This window comes from Rousettus aegyptiacus, unplaced genomic scaffold (assembly GCF_014176215.1).
Source record: "Rousettus aegyptiacus isolate mRouAeg1 unplaced genomic scaffold, mRouAeg1.p scaffold_m13_p_14, whole genome shotgun sequence".
In the NCBI taxonomy this organism is placed as follows: domain Eukaryota; kingdom Metazoa; phylum Chordata; class Mammalia; order Chiroptera; family Pteropodidae; genus Rousettus; species Rousettus aegyptiacus.
The window spans coordinates 58243018-58259929 of NW_023416289.1; positions in this window are offsets into that span (position 1 = coordinate 58243018).

The window sequence follows — 16912 nt, forward strand, 5'->3', positions numbered from 1 at the left end:
GCCACAGGAGATGCGAGCGACGAGAGGCAGAGCCCTCGGCTTGTGTCACCTCTGCCCCTGCAGTCTTCGAACACACGCCCGCCACTCTGCACTCACACCCATGGTCGGCCTGGGGTACCCCCTGCGCACCCCCAGCATGAGCGTATGTCACCAGCCATGCAGGGGACCCAAAACGATTTGTTGAGGACTGTATTCCGGAACAGTATCACAACACTCATCCCAAGAAAAATCCTTATACTTATCTTACAATTCAGTATTGATTTCATTCATAAATATTATGGAAAGGACAGGTGAGAGCGAATCATATCTTTTCAGAGTTTAAGAACAGTAAGCTCTTAATTTTGCTGTGATTAAGGTACATATTACATAACATCAATTTTATTTATTAGTATTTTTTTCTCCCTAGCCAGATTTTATAGATTCCCCAATAATAAGAGTGGGATCACATTTTCCCTTGTATCTCTATATTTAGCCAAAGGCTAGAATAAATGAATAAATTTATTCCAGTATTCATTAACTAGTCATTCCTGTCTCCATTTCCTCCACAGGATTTCAACAAGAACACTAGCGAAAGTGAGCTAGATTTTTAGACTTTTCATGTTATATTGTAATTATCAATGTATGCCTGTGTGTGTGTGTGTGTATGTGTGTGTGTGTGTGTGTGTGTGTGTATCCTATATGGAACTATGAACTCTGCTCGGGAAAGAAATAACATAATAATAAGAAACTAAAACTTGCTGAGGCTTTTACTATACACCAGGCACTGAACTAAGTGTTTTACATAACTTTTCTAGTTATTTCTTACGCAAGCCCTACAAAATACACTATTAACAATCCTATTCTACAGATGAGGAAACTGAGCTTTAAAAGATTTAAATGACTTAATCTGAGACCACAGGGCAGGCGACTGGTCGAGCCTGGATCTGAACCAAGCAGCCTGGCTTTGGAGCTTCACTGTGAACAGAAGCCTCTCTGGTCTGACTGCCCCGAAACAAAGAGAATATTGGCATCGATTCGTTCAACAGATGTGTGAGGCGGATCTCCCCCGTGCCAGGAAGCGGGTTAGGTACTTGGGAGACGATGACAAACACCGCGGGTGAGCTCCCCGGCTGAGGGAGCTTGCGGTCCAGGGCAGACTCAGAGCTGAATTGAATTATCACGCAAGTGCTAAGCACAACACAGGGAAAGGACAGGTGTGACAAGTGTGGGACAGGCCAGCTGATGGGTGTGAGGGCGGAGCCCGCATAGCTCTTCCCTGACGAAGTAACAGACGGGGTCCAACCTGCGAAATTGGTAAAAGTTAATGATACATTTTGTGCGTGGAGTGAGAAAAGATTACAGGAGTGTTTGTTTTTTTGTTTGTTTGTTTGTTGATTGGATCATTGTCTAACCTACTTTGCTCAAAAAAAAAAAAAAGTTTAAGTGGCTTGCAGAATTGTATAAAATCCCCAATTACATGCAGCAGAAGCAGAGAAGAATGAACAACGCAATGGTGGGAACATTTCGTTTCGTGGAATACAGACCCTGATCTCAGCAGAATTAAGAATTTACCGGTTAATCCACAGTGTGTCCCACACTCTCTCCCTAAGTAAAAGCCAGTCTGAGAGCCTCGGGGCCAAGAAAGCTTCACGGAGACTCAGTTCCCCCCGCACCCGCAAAAGCAGAGCAGATGAACCCCTCGGGGACACGGCAGGTGAGGATGGGAATTAGCAGCAGCTTCCAGGAGCAGCTAGTCTAGCCCAGAAGTTTTCTAGACTCATCCTGGGACAGCTAGTGGGGGGTTCTCAGGGGTCCCAAGGAGGTCCAAGAGGTTTCCGGCCTAAAACGGGGAGAAGTCCGACCCGCTTCAACCAGAGACGTCCCACTTTCATTTGTTCTACATGGTAGAATTGTGCGTTCTAGTCCTTTTGGAGAAAATCTTACAATGCCAAAATCTAAATACACTTGAAAGTCTGAATTCCACCCAGTCCCTCCACGTTGCAGATGAGGAAAGTCAAGACGCATCGCCGCGAATGTCGCCGGGTGACCCACGTCGGCGCTGGGCCCGCCCCTTCGCGTGGGGTCTCCCAGGACACCCCGCACGGGCAGCGTGGCCACTGAGGGCAACACGTGGCTTTGGCTCTCTGATCTGACCGCCTCAGGCTCTAACCCCGGGGTCAACCAGCCACTGCTGCACGTCTGGTTATTCACTTCACAGAATCACTGTCCTGCCTGGTTTTCAGGCAGACATGTCCCCTAGACATCAGCCCCCACCATCCCCACCAGAGCTTACGGAAAAGAAGGAAAAATAACCATTTCTTAGTCGCAGAGGTAGTTTTCAGGGTCTCGTCATCAGCCTCTCTGCTTGCGGTAAAGAGACAGTTTCTCACAAGCCCAGGAATCCACAGGTTGCCCCGTCTGCTTGTAAGGATCTGCCACAAAGCCATCTGGAATGGTGGCTAAAGCGCAGGCTTCGAGGCTGAAGCCAGGCAGGTGTGAGCTCAGCCCCGGGCCTGCCTCCTTCCAGCTGATTGACTTCAGACAGATTCCTTAACCTCTGAAACCCAACTGGACTTCACTAAAGTGTAAATGGCCACTGGACCTACTCGCTTCTGGTGAGGTTCCAACGAGATCACAAATAAATATAAAGCTGAGTATTTAGTTCCCAAGCTTTTGTTATTATTGTTACTGTACAAATCTACGAGTCCCTCGTAATTCTACGGCCATTGATAGTGACACCGACAACAGGGGCGATTTGGATGGTTTTAAAAGAGATTTTGCAAAACGACGGTGATAACAGAAACCAATAGCACTATGTAAACCGGCTTCTTACGTCACTCACACATCATCATTTGTTCAGCAGGGGAAATTACGAACTGTCTGGAAATAATACAGTAAAGATAGTCAATGACACTTAGAGTCTAACAGTGAACTGGGCGATAAATCTGGGAACTTCTATTCTACTAAAACCCATTTATTACAAAACATTCTGGAACCACTTAACCATAAGTGGACATCATTTAGGGCTCAATTACAATGAAATTCCACTGGAAGTATATATTAAATGCAGAATATCTACAGCAACACAGGGTGAATCTGGTAAGATTGATGTTATTGCGATGAATACTGAGCACCTCGCTTCAACCTTCCCTGTCCCCAGGCTCAGGCACTGTGGTCCCCTTGCTCCTGTCACCACCATTTCAGGGGACCCCTCAGGGAGGCAAGAGTTAGGCTCAAAGCCTGTTGTTATTCGCCTGCCATCTAGCTTAGAGCTAGAGGCCTCTCAAATATTGATTGATCAAGATGCATTGTATAGTAATATTAAAATCACACTCTCCACCATTACCACAAAAAGCAACTCATTTTCCAAAAGGCTATAGATCTTTATGTAAGGAGAAAATCCGTGAAATGAGGTAATTTCGGACTAAGCACTAAAAAGACACTTTAATGGCTCCAATGTGGATTGAACTTAGTGGAGCACAGAACTGTCACCTGAAGAATTAAGGCCTCCTCCTCCCCCATTCAAACTCCAAGCTATTAATGACTCAGGGGTGGGCCGCCCAGGGTGAAAAGGTGTCTGCTAACATCCTATTTCAACTGCAGGTTACTTGAACTGGGAATGAACTTCTCCTGCGGTCACTTTTTATGCTAATCAAGAAAATAAAGCTCTTCTTAAGTAGAATATGTGCAAATGCAAGGCCAGATTCCCATTATGAAATTTTGGGTCATAAAGAATAGGCAAAAGGCACGGTTTTCTGGCTGGTTGCCGTGCTGTATTCATGGCCAAGGAGGTAGGCGTGCATCGCCCCGAGTCCAGCGTGGTAGGTCACTTGCCTTCCTAGCAGATGATCCAAATTTAGGTCTCAGCTCAACTCACTAACGGCAGAAACTCTCTGACCATCAGTTTCACTGTTGGCAAAATGGCAATGCGAACCTCCTCATCCTGCTGTGTGGAATCAATAACACACAGCCTGTTAAGCTTCTGGGACAAGTGCACTCCTCGGAGCGAGGAGAGCCACACGGCCTGGGGCTTGGCCCTCTGCTGCTGTGGGTTGCAGGTGCCTGCTCTGTACAGACCTACTGCTACCTCAGACATAACCACAGACAGTGCTCCAGACCCGAGCTCCAACTTGACCCAGAGTCCTTTTTTCTAGTTACAGAGAGTCAGATTTGTCCCACGGCATTCGTGCGTGGATGCTCCCTTAAAGTGGCCCACTAGGGTTCTGATCCAGCATGTCCCCAGCTGGCCAGCACCTGCCTTAGGCTTCTGCCACACAGAACCAGAGAATAGGGACCTGAGACCTCCACTGGACTAGGGTGCGTAACTAGCAAAGTGGAAGGAAACGCTAAAGAAAGTCTATGTATTTGTAATGAACCTGTCTACCCTCAGGGAGGGGGGACGGAAAGAGGGGAGGAAGGTCGATTGATGTGTTTAGGTCAAAGGTTGCAAACGGGCATGTGCTGAGGGTGGCTCCTTTCATTTGTATAGCGTCTCCATTTTGAAATAAGAAAATCTCACCTTTTAAAAATCTGGGTTTGGGACTCATAAAAGCAGAAATTCTGGTTTCCACAAACCACAAGGGCTAGAGCTCAGGTGAGGCTGCCCCTTTAAATGGGTCCCAGCACCCGACCTCTCTCTGCCATCCCTCAGAGGCGGGTCCAATCCTCTCACCGACCATGGGTCCGATTCCCGCCATTATTAATAGAAACTTGGTTCCTTTGCAGATATGAATCCCTGCTGCATCCTCCTAGCGCGAGGAAGCAAAACGATGCTACATCCAGGAAAACTGACGAGGGAAAAAAAACCCCACAGTGCTAAAATATGAAAGATGTGTTAAGTCCCCAAAGAAGTTCATTACCTGAAGGACACATTATCCCCGTCTTTCCCATGAGTCAGCACGGTCGGCCGTCATTCCTAATTGGGTTAAAGCTTGGTATGAAATATTGGGATGCCACAGTGTGGGAGGACACAGCTGCATTCCCGAGGGGACGGCCGAGACGGATCTGTGCACAGCGGAGACAGGTGGAGACAAAGGGAGCAGGTGGGAACGGGCTGTAAATACACGGGAACTTAAAAAATAATGGGGCGTGCGTTCCCTACAGGTTTCTGGTGCTTCATCACTAATTAAATATGGAAACTACAAAAGGAGAAATAAAGTTGTGTGGCTCTTTGGATCTGGGGGCATAAATGTAAATATTTTGTACCGTTAACTGCAATTGATTTGAAAAACACACGCCTGGTCTGGGAGCGCTGAGTCGTAGGCAGATGAGCTGAGAAAGGGGTAGAGTTGAGAAAAGATTAGCAGCTAATGGCGACAGCCATTTTTCTTCGCGCCACGAGGGAGTTTAAGGTTGTGCGTTCCAAGGCAGTATTTTTCAAGTTTAGAAAAGTGATGGGCTCTTTAAACAAAATGGTACATTTCCTGCGATAAGGATGGCCATCGGAAGCACACTCTGCAGAGCGGACAGACTGCTGCCAACTGCGGAAAATCAAGAGCGGACCGCTTGGAGTTCTTGGGTGATTCACACCAGAGAGCCGTAGTTGAATCATTTATGGTCTCCGTTCTCCAGCCTCGCAAGGGGGACGCACTGAGAACTCACAGGCGTTGGGTTCCAGATCCAGGCTTTAGTGCAGGCCGATCTATAGTTCTGGGAAAAGAAGAAAGATGCTTCCAGAACCACAACAGTCACAGGCACTTCGAGCTGGTCTGCCGACTCCCCACCTTGGTGGACCATGCTCTCTCTGCTCAGCTCGTCATCGTAGGCTGTGGCATGCTGGCGGCCCTTGTGGACAGGTCCCATCATAGCAGTTTGTTCACCCTGTTTGTTCACCCAAAAATCTGCCTCTCTACAGCTCCTCTCGTGGTTCTATGCTGCTTGTGGACGACACAAGAGAGTGTCTTTCCCTGTCCTTCCATGTGACACTCCGGTGTCTGGCCTTGGAGTCGAAAGAGCCAGTGTTCCCACCCGTTCTCCAGCTCATGGCCAACAAGCATCCACATCCTCGTCCGGAAAACGCCTTCCACGACTCTTGCCTGAGGTTGCGCTTTGGGGCAATACCCAAGCAGCATGATCTGTGCGAGCATCTTCTCTAACAGGAGACGGCGTGGGTCAGCAGGCAGGGCCCATGCCTCACCGCCAGGCATCCTGAAGGAACAGTGTGTGATCTGGCCAACAGCCTTCCTCTGGAAGGTCACAGCTCTCCCACGCCTAAGGTTCTCACTGGCTGGGCAGCCACAGAAACTTGCCCTGAGGTCTCCCTCGCCCACAGGAACCAGCACGGTAAGCGGGCCACCCAAGCAGTCCCCAGACAGGACCATTCTGAGTGTACTGTCTGGGAACCCATGTGTGATCACTGAGGACCTCTTTTTCTGTTGAGTTACGTGGATATGTCAGAAACCATCTGCCCTGGAGACACAGAGCAAACTTAAGCCCAAAGGAGAAAATAAGGCCCAAAAAGAGAGGCAAGCAGAAGCAGAGACAGAGAGAGAGAGAAAGAGAGAGAGAGAGAGGGAGAGAGTCCAACGTGACCTGAGCTGCAGGATCTCACTGTGCCTGAAGACTGACTCGACTTTCTAGCAAGATGAGCCAATAAGCTCTCTCTTCTGCTTAAGTTACTTCGAGTTGGTTTTATGCCACTTGTAACTAAAATAGAGGAGGAAGCAAAATTTTTTAAATTAAAAGTTGAAATCTTTTCATTAGTTTGGGCCAAGATGTAAGAGAACAACATTGGCATGAAGGCTGTAGCTACAGCTGACAGTCCTGTAGTGTTTTATAGCCTGTAAAATGCTCTCATATCCACTGTCTATGGTGATTCAAACCTGCTACATTCTCTATATTTTCAGTTATGTTCCCCATGTTCATATATGTACGTGTGTGTGTGTATTCATATACATATATATCTCCAGTTACTTAAAAGTCTTGTCAACTGACTCCTATGTCTGGATCAGCTGGGGGCCTACTTCCTTTGACTGTTTTCCTCTTGGTTTTCAGTCATATGGTCTTGTGTTTTGGCACATCTAGTAATGGTTAGTTTAATGGCTATTATATATTATTACAAAACTTTTTAAGACTCCAGGTAATGTTTTTTTTCCTCCATAGATCTTTTTTGGCAGATAGAGGAAATGCTGATCACTTCAATCTAATCAGAGAGTATGCTGTATCAAGGCTGTGTTGCAGACAAGACAAAACTCAATCTGTTTCATGTTTGTCCTTACTTAAGACTCAGCCCCCCAAGATTTTCACTGGAAAGTCTGGTGTGCTGGATCCCCTCCCTATAATGAGTTCTGAACTCTAATCTTCATCTCTTGAAACTGTGAAGACTGCTGCTGAAAATTCAAACTCTTCTCTGTTTCCCCCTCTTAGAATTTTTTTTTTTTTTTTTTTTTGCTTTGCATTCCATGAGGCCTCAGAATTTGATTAAGGGAAAAACCACCTCCATAAAGGAGTCTGCCACAGCCAGCTAACTCTTCCAGCCTTAGCCACTCTCACCCTCCTTAACTCCAGGCTGCCTTCGAACACAGCATTTGTATCAGCTTTTTTTTTTTTTAGTTGCTCTCTATAAGAGAACAATCTGCCACCAGCGAGAAGTGGTAGTCTCTCGATGTAAACTTTTAAACTCATAGATCTATACATCTGAGTATTCCTCTGCTTCAAACCTCCAAATTTCTCCCACTACAGCAAAACTCAAGTCACTAGCCCTCCTTGCCCTGTTCGTCCGCCTGCTACCCCTCAGCCTAATGTGGCGTTTCCCACACGCCCCCTCCCCACGAAACTGCAGCCACGACGGCCAGGTGTCCACCCCCCACTCTCGGCCTTGGCCACATGCCAGTCCTGTCCTCGGGTGTGCTGCTCCAGTGGTGACCCTTAACCTGGCCCCTTGGTTTTGGGGGGTGGGGTGTGGGTGGGTGGCAGATCCCTTTATTTCCCAGTACCCCTCAGGTGATAACATTAACTGTACGACTTCAGAACATTACTCTCTCTGAGCCTCAATGCTCACACCTGTAAAATGGGAAAAACATTCAAAGCTTTTTGTGAGAGCTAATTAGGCATTGCATTTTTAAATATCTGCCTTTACATAATAGTGGCCTTTTCTGTCTTTCTCCCACAGCAAATCGATCTGGAAGGCGCATTTCCACCAGAAAGACTGCCTTTAGTTTCTAAGGCAATGTTCCATTTCCTTTTCTCACAGTTTGGCCTTGGCTACCAGATGTGTTTTCGGACACTGCAATGACATTGAACACTCTCATCTTGAGAAGTGCCACGCCCTCACTTACGACCAAGAAGACACTCTTGATACGGGCCATTATTTCTCGGAAAAAGGAAAAATTCCTAGAAGTGTGTCTCATACCTCTAAAATATCCTGATCCTTGACTAAGCGTCATGTGGCTCTAATTGCTTCTTTCATCTTGTGTTTTCTGTCCATCGTTCAAACATCACTTCAAATGAAATCATACCAGCAAAAAGATATCTTTGGATCCTTTTAGTCCAGCTGTGAACTTCGGACTTAATCCTTAGGGCACTCTGTTCTGGTAAGGTTTAATATATATTAAATTTTCTAAAAGGAAAGGCAGAATGGTCAAAGCGAGAGAGCAAGACAGACAAGAGTCTGTCTTCTGTAAATTAATAAGCATCGCTGACCGCCTTTCCTGACCCTCCAAACAACATGAAATTAATATGAGGAGACAATTGAGGCCCACTTGGCACCCACCCAGACCCTGTGAGTTCACTTAAGCGATCCAACTTTCCTTAAAGTTTTATAAGCCAGCTTTTAGAGCAAGTCCTTTGTACTTATTACTGATGACAGTGAGCATTACAGCCGCCAATGAACCTTACTGACTTACGACCCCAATATGGTCGAGCACTGTTATCAAGGGAAATATCAGAATCAATGCTTGTATATTACACTGAGGTCCTGACTTCTGAAAGAGCCCCCTATGGACCCTTCAGAACATGTCAGTGAAATAAACAGCTAACACTCTGAGGCAGTCTACTGATGATGGTCAGAAAGTGCTGTTTATTTAACAACTTTTCAACCATTCTGACCCCTTCTAAAGGGTGTGTATTTCCAAAAGAAAGAAAAAAACTTTCATGCCGTCAGTTCTTTACCAGTGGGGCCGCGGTTCTGCCCACTTTTCCGAGTGACACCAGGGTGTGGTTCCGTTGTCAGGAGCAGGGAACACTGTCCTCGTCCTCCTCAATTAATGGGTTTGCGTCACCACGCAACGACTGGCAGACGGGACACAGGTGCAGCGTCTTTTCTACCTTGTACCCTGGACGGCCAGTGTTTGCTGGGGGAAGGCTGGGCTCACGATCCCCTCTCAGTTACTCGAATTAATCATGTCGCTGCTTCAACGGTGACCTCTCTTACATACATAATCGACAACTCTGTGCATGGAATTTTTATGTAACTTAAAAAAAAATTCCATTTCAGTTATACGTAGGTTTTTAAAAATTATTATTACTTAGATGCTCTACCAGGCATAGGACAAGAATCTATGATTATTATGGTTATCAGGGTACTCGTTTATAGGGCTTTTTTCTACTGTAGATGGTCAGAGAACTAAAAAGTCCTCGTGGAGTACCAAAAACGAATGCGTGCGTGAGATGTAAGAACACACCCTTTCCTTTCCAGATGAGAGGGTAAGCGCGAAGACTTCTGCAGTCCTTTGATCCCTGGTTCTTCCTCCCCTACTTTTGATCTCTCTTTTCCTGTCTCCATCACTTTGCACCGAGCCACCGTGGGAACATGGCTTGTAACTTTCAGTCCCTGGCATTGCGCTCGGTATGAGCCGACTTGCCCAGAATTAAACCCAAAAGTCAGAATTGCCAAGCGGCGCTCAGCAGAAGATCAAATGTTCCTGCGACCCCACCCTCACCCTCAACCCCACCCTCTGTGAGTCCAATCATCTCACTTTTCTTTTTCGGCCAAAAGTAATTCATATCAATCTAACATTTTATTGGGGAGCAGGCACTATTTCATGTTTCTGAGAGGAACCTGTTTGGACCAATTCAACAGCTGACTTGCTCCAGGCATTTTCTGAAGAGATGATTCCTCTTGGAGGCCAAAGATCACACCAGCAAGTGGGGTGTGGGCTGACCCCAGAGGGACGACAGGCACCTGCCCGCAGGTCTGCGACGGGCATGGTGTCGCGCCTGACGGGCTCAGATGTGACAGCGGAACAAGGTGACTCCCTCTCGGCTGCCCCAAGGATCAAAGCTGGGAGGGCCTCGGTGGTCACGGCCCAGGAGGCAGAGGAATTGGGCGAAGCTGGTAGAGATCAGAGGAAAAGATCGAGGTCATATGTAGTCTCCAAAGGCAGCGCTCAAAGCCCCAGAAAGTATTTTCATTGATCACCAAATCCGAGCTCAAGGGAATAGATTGGATGAGAGCTGGTCCGCGTGAGCCAGAGGTGCATTCGCTATACAATGTATTGACGAAGAACATCCATTTTACTCTCAAAGGTCCTCTCCAGGAAAGGAAAGATGCTAGCACCTGAACACCAAGGTGGACATTCGTCTGCAGAGGAGACCCAATGTCAGTAAGCACAGCCAAGGTCATTCTAGACCGCAGCGCCCAACAACAAGCCTTGGGCCGCAGGATGGTGACCATAAACACCTCACCTTAGAATGAATGACTGGGGCCCCTTCACAAAACACTGCAGCCCGGGGCCTCCCCAAGACTGAGTGAAACAGAGACTCTAGTAATGTGGTGTTGCCATTGCTATTTTTTAAATCTTCCAGGTGATTCTGAGAGAACCAGTGGCCTACAGAATCCTGACTGGGAGGGAAAAGAAGGATAAGGAAAGAGGACCCCAGGTCAATGTCATTAGACTCCCGTAAAGCACACAACACTGTGGCCACCGCAGTGCATGCTGGACATGCACCTGCGACCTTCTCGCTCGACCGACACCCAGCTCATCCGCTTTTCAATAGGAAAAAAATAAGAGCATCTGTAAAATCAAATCGACCCTGAACAACCACGCATAATGCACAACCGTCAGCCTGCCCTCCTGACGTTGGGTCTAAAATAACTTACACCACGTCATATTCTCTTCACTTTTTTGAAACGTCCTCAGTGGCTTTTCGGGGGGTGGTTGTGGGCCTGCCCCTGTCCACAGAGGGTCATTTCTCTGGACGACTGCTCGCCTGCACCTCCTCTCCTGTCGGATGGACAGAGTCCTACTTATTCCTCAATGGTGACAATAAACGAGAGCCTGGACCACGATGGCAGAGCGTGCTCTTATGATCAGCTCTGTGCGCAGCTCTGCATTAAGCATTTTGTCTGCAGACACTGTGTCCGCTTACAGGTGTGGGCACGGCCAAGGCCACACAGCCAGGAGGCGGTGGAGCGAGGTTCCATGCAGCCCCTTCCAGACTGGGCTCCCTGCCCTGATGCTAATTGCCTCTTTGAAGGTTTGGCTCAAATTTCAGTCTTTATAAATCCTCCCCCCACCCCTTCCCCTCCCCTCCTCCTATTCAATAGCCCAGGGCAGGGACCTCATTCAGGCAGAATTTCCACCTCTTCTACATCACATCTAAAATGGCACTGCAATTGTCTAGTTTAAACATATGTTTTCACCACAAGACTGCAAACCACACGTGGGCACTCAATTTTATCCACCTTGGCTTATCCCGAAGCCAGCACAAGGTCCAACCATATCATGAAGTCCCAGTGTCCATCCGCTCAATGGATAAATGAATGGACAGCCAAACAATTCATTCTCGTGAATAGCTCCTTCACTGTTAAACGAAGCGGTCTCTATATCACGCCCATGTTATTTTCCTTTTCCTCCTCCCCATTTTGATAAAATTAAGAAATTTTTTTCCCACATAATTCCCCTCCCACGCTTGCAAACTTGTTTGTTTGTTTCTGTTTTGAAATGACAGTAGATGCCTGTGGAAGACTCTGGGGTCTAGAAGGACATCAGTCACTGTCCCAGTTGGAGTCACAGCACTTCTCCCAGGGGAGACTTTCTGCAGGAAGAGGGTGGGCACCAGGAAGGGCCAACGCCGTGCTCCCAGGCTCGTGTGCCATTCTCGGGGCTGGAGGAGCGAACTTACGCTTCTCTCCAATAATCGTCTGTCTGGTCTGCCAGTCGGTTCCCCTCCCAATTCGAGGAGTAGGGGGGCAAGGGTGCGAGGCCAGTTCATGAAAGAACAAATATTTAACTCCCATGCTACTCAAATCAGGGCCCTTGGGTAAAAGTTTGTCCTTCCTTCCTAAAGCCCAAAATATTTAAGTTCAATTGTCAAAATGCAAAAAGAAAAAAAAAAATTGTGAGAATAGACATCAGTTTCTAAATTACTAACCATCCGAAAAGAAGTATGTATTGCCTCGCTTCAAATGTTCCTTCAAGTAGAGAAAGAGTCACAAACCAGGAGTCTCCACTGGGGAAAAGTCTGGGCAAACTATCATTCTTAAGCATTGAAATCGTCATCACAACCAGAGAGCCAGACAAAGCGCTGTCAGCTCCCAGGGTCACAGAGAAAACAGAGCCTCCAGCCTCCTTCAGCAGATGCAGAGTCAACGTCTCCCAGCCAGGTACTGAGTGCCCAGCCCTAGGCCCTGCTCTGCACACTGCCCTGGCCAGTGCGAGCCACAGGCACGTTCCGCCGATGGCAAAAGAACCCAAAGCCTTGTTGGGAGTCAAGTCCACGTGGCCAAGAACACGACCTTCCGTGGCCAGGTGGCTCTCGCCTCAAATCGCAGCTGCTCCTGGACATGGGCGTCTCAGGTGTGGCCCATAGGAAGTCTATGCCATTACATAACAAAATGCAAGTTTTAATCATCTTAGTGAATAAAGGCCATTAAATCCAAAAGTAATCCTGAGAACTCCGTGCGCATTAGTTGTACACCACGCACCTTGAAAGTCTAGTAATCTGCAGGGCGTCTCGGTTACCTTCAAACCGCTGACTTAAACCACCGAGGCTTCTCTGAACTCAGAACATCTTAACATTTGCAAATCCCGTTTCTAACACCCTCGACAGGAGGTGTGTGAAACAGGAGAAGCCAGGGAGGGCTGTGTTCACGTGACCCGATTATTTCCATTTGTCCTTTTATTTGACACTGTGGGGTTTTCACATCCTAGCTCAGGGAGGGGGAAAGTGTCCCGGTGAGACTCGGGGGAAGTGAGGGGTGCGACTTTCTTCTGGGAAGTGGAGGAGGGCTACGCGGACACAGACTCATGGTCAAGAGGAGCCTTTTCAGAAAAACGCGCCTGATAGGTGAGGACTGGAAGCAAGTCCCGTAAACCTGTCGTGCATGTGAACTCTGGGGCACCTTCGGCCACCAGCACACGACAGCACCGGGGAGGGACCACTGCCTAGGACCGAGACGTGCCTGCACGGCCCCCACACCTGCCGCAAAAGCTGCCGGGACAGGCCTCCCTCGCCTCTCCACTTGTGCAAACTCACACTCCTCTCTGGGGACACAGTCCCAGTGTCCCTCAGTGCATGGTCACGGCGAGTCGATGTCCCTTTACCATACACCCCAAACGATTCTGCGGCCTCCTCTGCATTAGCATGGACCTCGTGCTAATGACGTCGTTGCTCGTTTCCATGCCTGTCATGCCACGTCGGCAGGTGATGGGCGAGGGAAAAGGCCGTGATGCCGACGCACACTCCACTGCAGAAGACGTGCCTAAAGCCACGGCGGTCTGGACCCCGGGGGTGAGGGGCGCGAGGGGAAGCAGCAGGCCTTGCTCACGGGTCCTGCATGGTCCCCGCCAACAAGAAAAGTGAACAAGAACGTCACGACCTGGCTTAGCGACCGGGCCGACGGTGCCAGCACTGTTTCTCGCTGCAGGGGAGCGCAGGGTGGGGGAGATTCAGCAGACCAAATCGAAGTTTTTAAAGGAGCCCCAGATTCTCGGCTGAGCTGCTGAGTTGGCAGTTGACTAAATCGAGATTCTGAAAACTGCAAAGAATCTCACTCCCATGGTAACACACACACACACGCACAAAATTAAAAAGCTGGATAATCTACAAAAGCATAATTTTTCTTGAACGCATCATAAAGCTGTGGCCAATTGTCAACCAACTGAACCATATTCCATGAGCAACTAGTCCATCCGAGGAGATGTGAGCTGCACAGACTATGTGGCAGAGAATGGAAAAAAGAAGTGAGCACCAAAAAAGCCCAGAAGAAGAGATCAGGTAAACCTTAATGAATTCTTAAGGTCAAGTGTGGACAAGCACGTCTCTGCGGGGGAGCAGGGGGCCCCAGACATCAAGGAGGTTTGCAGCTGCTCACAGGCTGTTCTCCGAGGGCCTCCACCAGCTTCTCCGGCGACAGGCTGGGGGCGGCACAGGAGCGCAGAGGGAGACCCCTCAGTGGGCACGTGGGCATCAGGTGACCAATGGAAGCCAGGAGATAAGACAGAACCTCATCTTCACGCCTCATCTTCCCTCCCACAAATCAGAAACCACGAGGAAAGAGGCAGTGAGCCTTTTGCTGGACAAGGACCTGGAAGGGAACGCCATACTCTGAGGAGCCCATGCTTGGGAGATGTGACAAGCAGGAGAGAGCCACCCCTTCACTGACAGGACCCGAGGCCGAGAGTCCCTTGTCACCAGCAGAGCGCCTTGAATTTCGGCCCTGTCCTGCCACCTCAGTAGATATTGGTTAGGAGAATACATGCCCACATTTGACATAAAAATAAATAAATAAATAAATAAATAAATAAATAAATAAAAAGATAAAAAAACTTAATATGTTTTTAAAAAACAAATTTGCAAACTTCTTTTCGTTATAGACAAGACAAACCCCCTCTGCCACTGGTAGTGAGGTGTAACGATTAACAGTAAAGGTCTTCACCACAGGGGCCTAGGATCCGGGCTGCCACCAACCGTGTGACCTTAAGCAAGTCATCCTGACCTCTGGGACCGTCTTTTGCTTATTCTCAAACCGCACGCAATTCAGAGGAGTGCTGTGAGGACGTGACCCAGTGCGTGCAAAGTCTTTAGCACATTTTAAATGCTCGGAAGACGACGGCCAGTAAATAGCAGCTGCTAACGCCGAAGCAGCAACCACGGGAGTGCGAGCTCATTAAACAGCAGAGCGGAGGTGACTGGACAGAGAAAGTGCCGTAGTTAGGGAGGACATTAGCATCTCATGCTCGGTGGGAAACATGGCTTTGTGTCCAACGCATTTGGGGAAAACAACGCATTTTGGGCAGTGAGAGGACAGGCTTCCTGTGCCTGCCCCTTAGCGGGGAGCCCGGCCTGGCCCCAAAGCCTCTGGTTCTTCCAGGGCTTCCGTGGGAAGCAGGCTCAGCGACACGCGGCTTCTCCTCCGCTCGCGTCTCCCCGACTCTTCCCAAACTTACCACGAACTTGCAAGGTGACCCGAACCCCCACCCCCTTCCGCCCTGAAGTTTATCAAAATGGGGCTAAATGAGGAAAAGGAACACAGTCACTGGGGGGGCTGACAGAGCACACGGGTGGATGACGACTCTCAATGTTCTTACTAAACGCAGAGTCCTGTGCTTCGAGGCTTCATGAGATCTCCACGTGCGCCCCTGAAAATATGTTTTCGCCCAAACGTTTCCAAATCCTAAACGCTTTGATTTCTTTATTCCAAAGGCTGAGTTATTTCCCAGCGTTTCCCTCCTTGAGATGAACAACTGTGGTGAGCCACCGATGGGCTCAGTAAGAGGGACAAAAACCAGTCTGACCCTAAGGACTGCCGCGATTAAGAAGGAAGAAAGATGCTCAGCCTTGTAGGAGGGCACCCTCTCGATGAGAGAATGATCTCCGCATTTTCATATGACTAATTTACACGCATTGCGCTAGAGTATTATACATTATCAATAATAATGATGATGATGATGATGATGTTATAACCAGAAATTAGAAGGGGGGAAGGAAACACACACACACACATACACATACACACACACGCGCACACACACACGCACACGCACATGCATGCACACTGTAAACAGCTTTATCGCCTGACAGGTCTGGTTGCCTCCAAAACACTAATGATATTTTTACACATCATGCTTTTCTCTAGAATGCTCTTAAGTATTTGACAGATGCTAATGCTTATTTGCTAACAAGGGCAGATAATAAAATGAAAGAATAAGCATCTAATTAATTTAACAGGAAAACTCGGAAATATGAATTCTTAGAATTCGTGTGTGGGGCATTGTGGAGTCTCTCCAGGCATGTCTACCTGACTGACTTCCTCCTGACACGATCATCTCTCATTGGCTGGAGTCACAGATTAATATTAAACAGCTTTCTGCTCCCTGGGCCTAACGCAGTTGGAAATTGAGACAGTCAGTCACTTACGCAGGCAGCATCTCTACCTTGAAACGGGTGGGCTGGTCCTCTGTCCCCACCTGGCCCCGTGTGGCCACAGGGCTAAGCTTAAAAGAAGAAAGGAAAAGGAAAAGGCGCGGGGAAGCAGGAAGCCGGCCCCCTACCCCCTTTTCCTCCATTCCTCCCCCTCCCTTTCCTCCCCTCCCGCCCCTGACCGTGATGGGTGGGGGAACAGCCAGAGTGGAGTGCAGTGGGAGACTAAGGGGGACTCTGCGGGGACACAGCGGGTGGCATCCTGACACGGTGGAACCCCACACAGGGGCCCGCACAGGGCCGCAGGGCCAGCCCCGCCATGGACCACACACATCTTTGCTTCACTTCTGCGCTGACAGAGGCTTCTGCCTCGTCTGTATGCCAACATTCCGCAAAATTTAATTTATAACCTAAAAACAGTGAAAATCAATCGCCGAATGTGAAACCTTATTTGACTAAACTTTTCTAGAAGTCTATTTAACTTAGTGAGCAACCTATTTTCATGAGAAAAAAACAGATGATGTATTACAACGACCTTAGAGATCTAAGGGTCATTAAAATATCAGTGCAGCATCGGATTCTTTTAACTTCCCAGTTGGAATTCGTTTTTCACTGGAAAAAGAAGAAAATC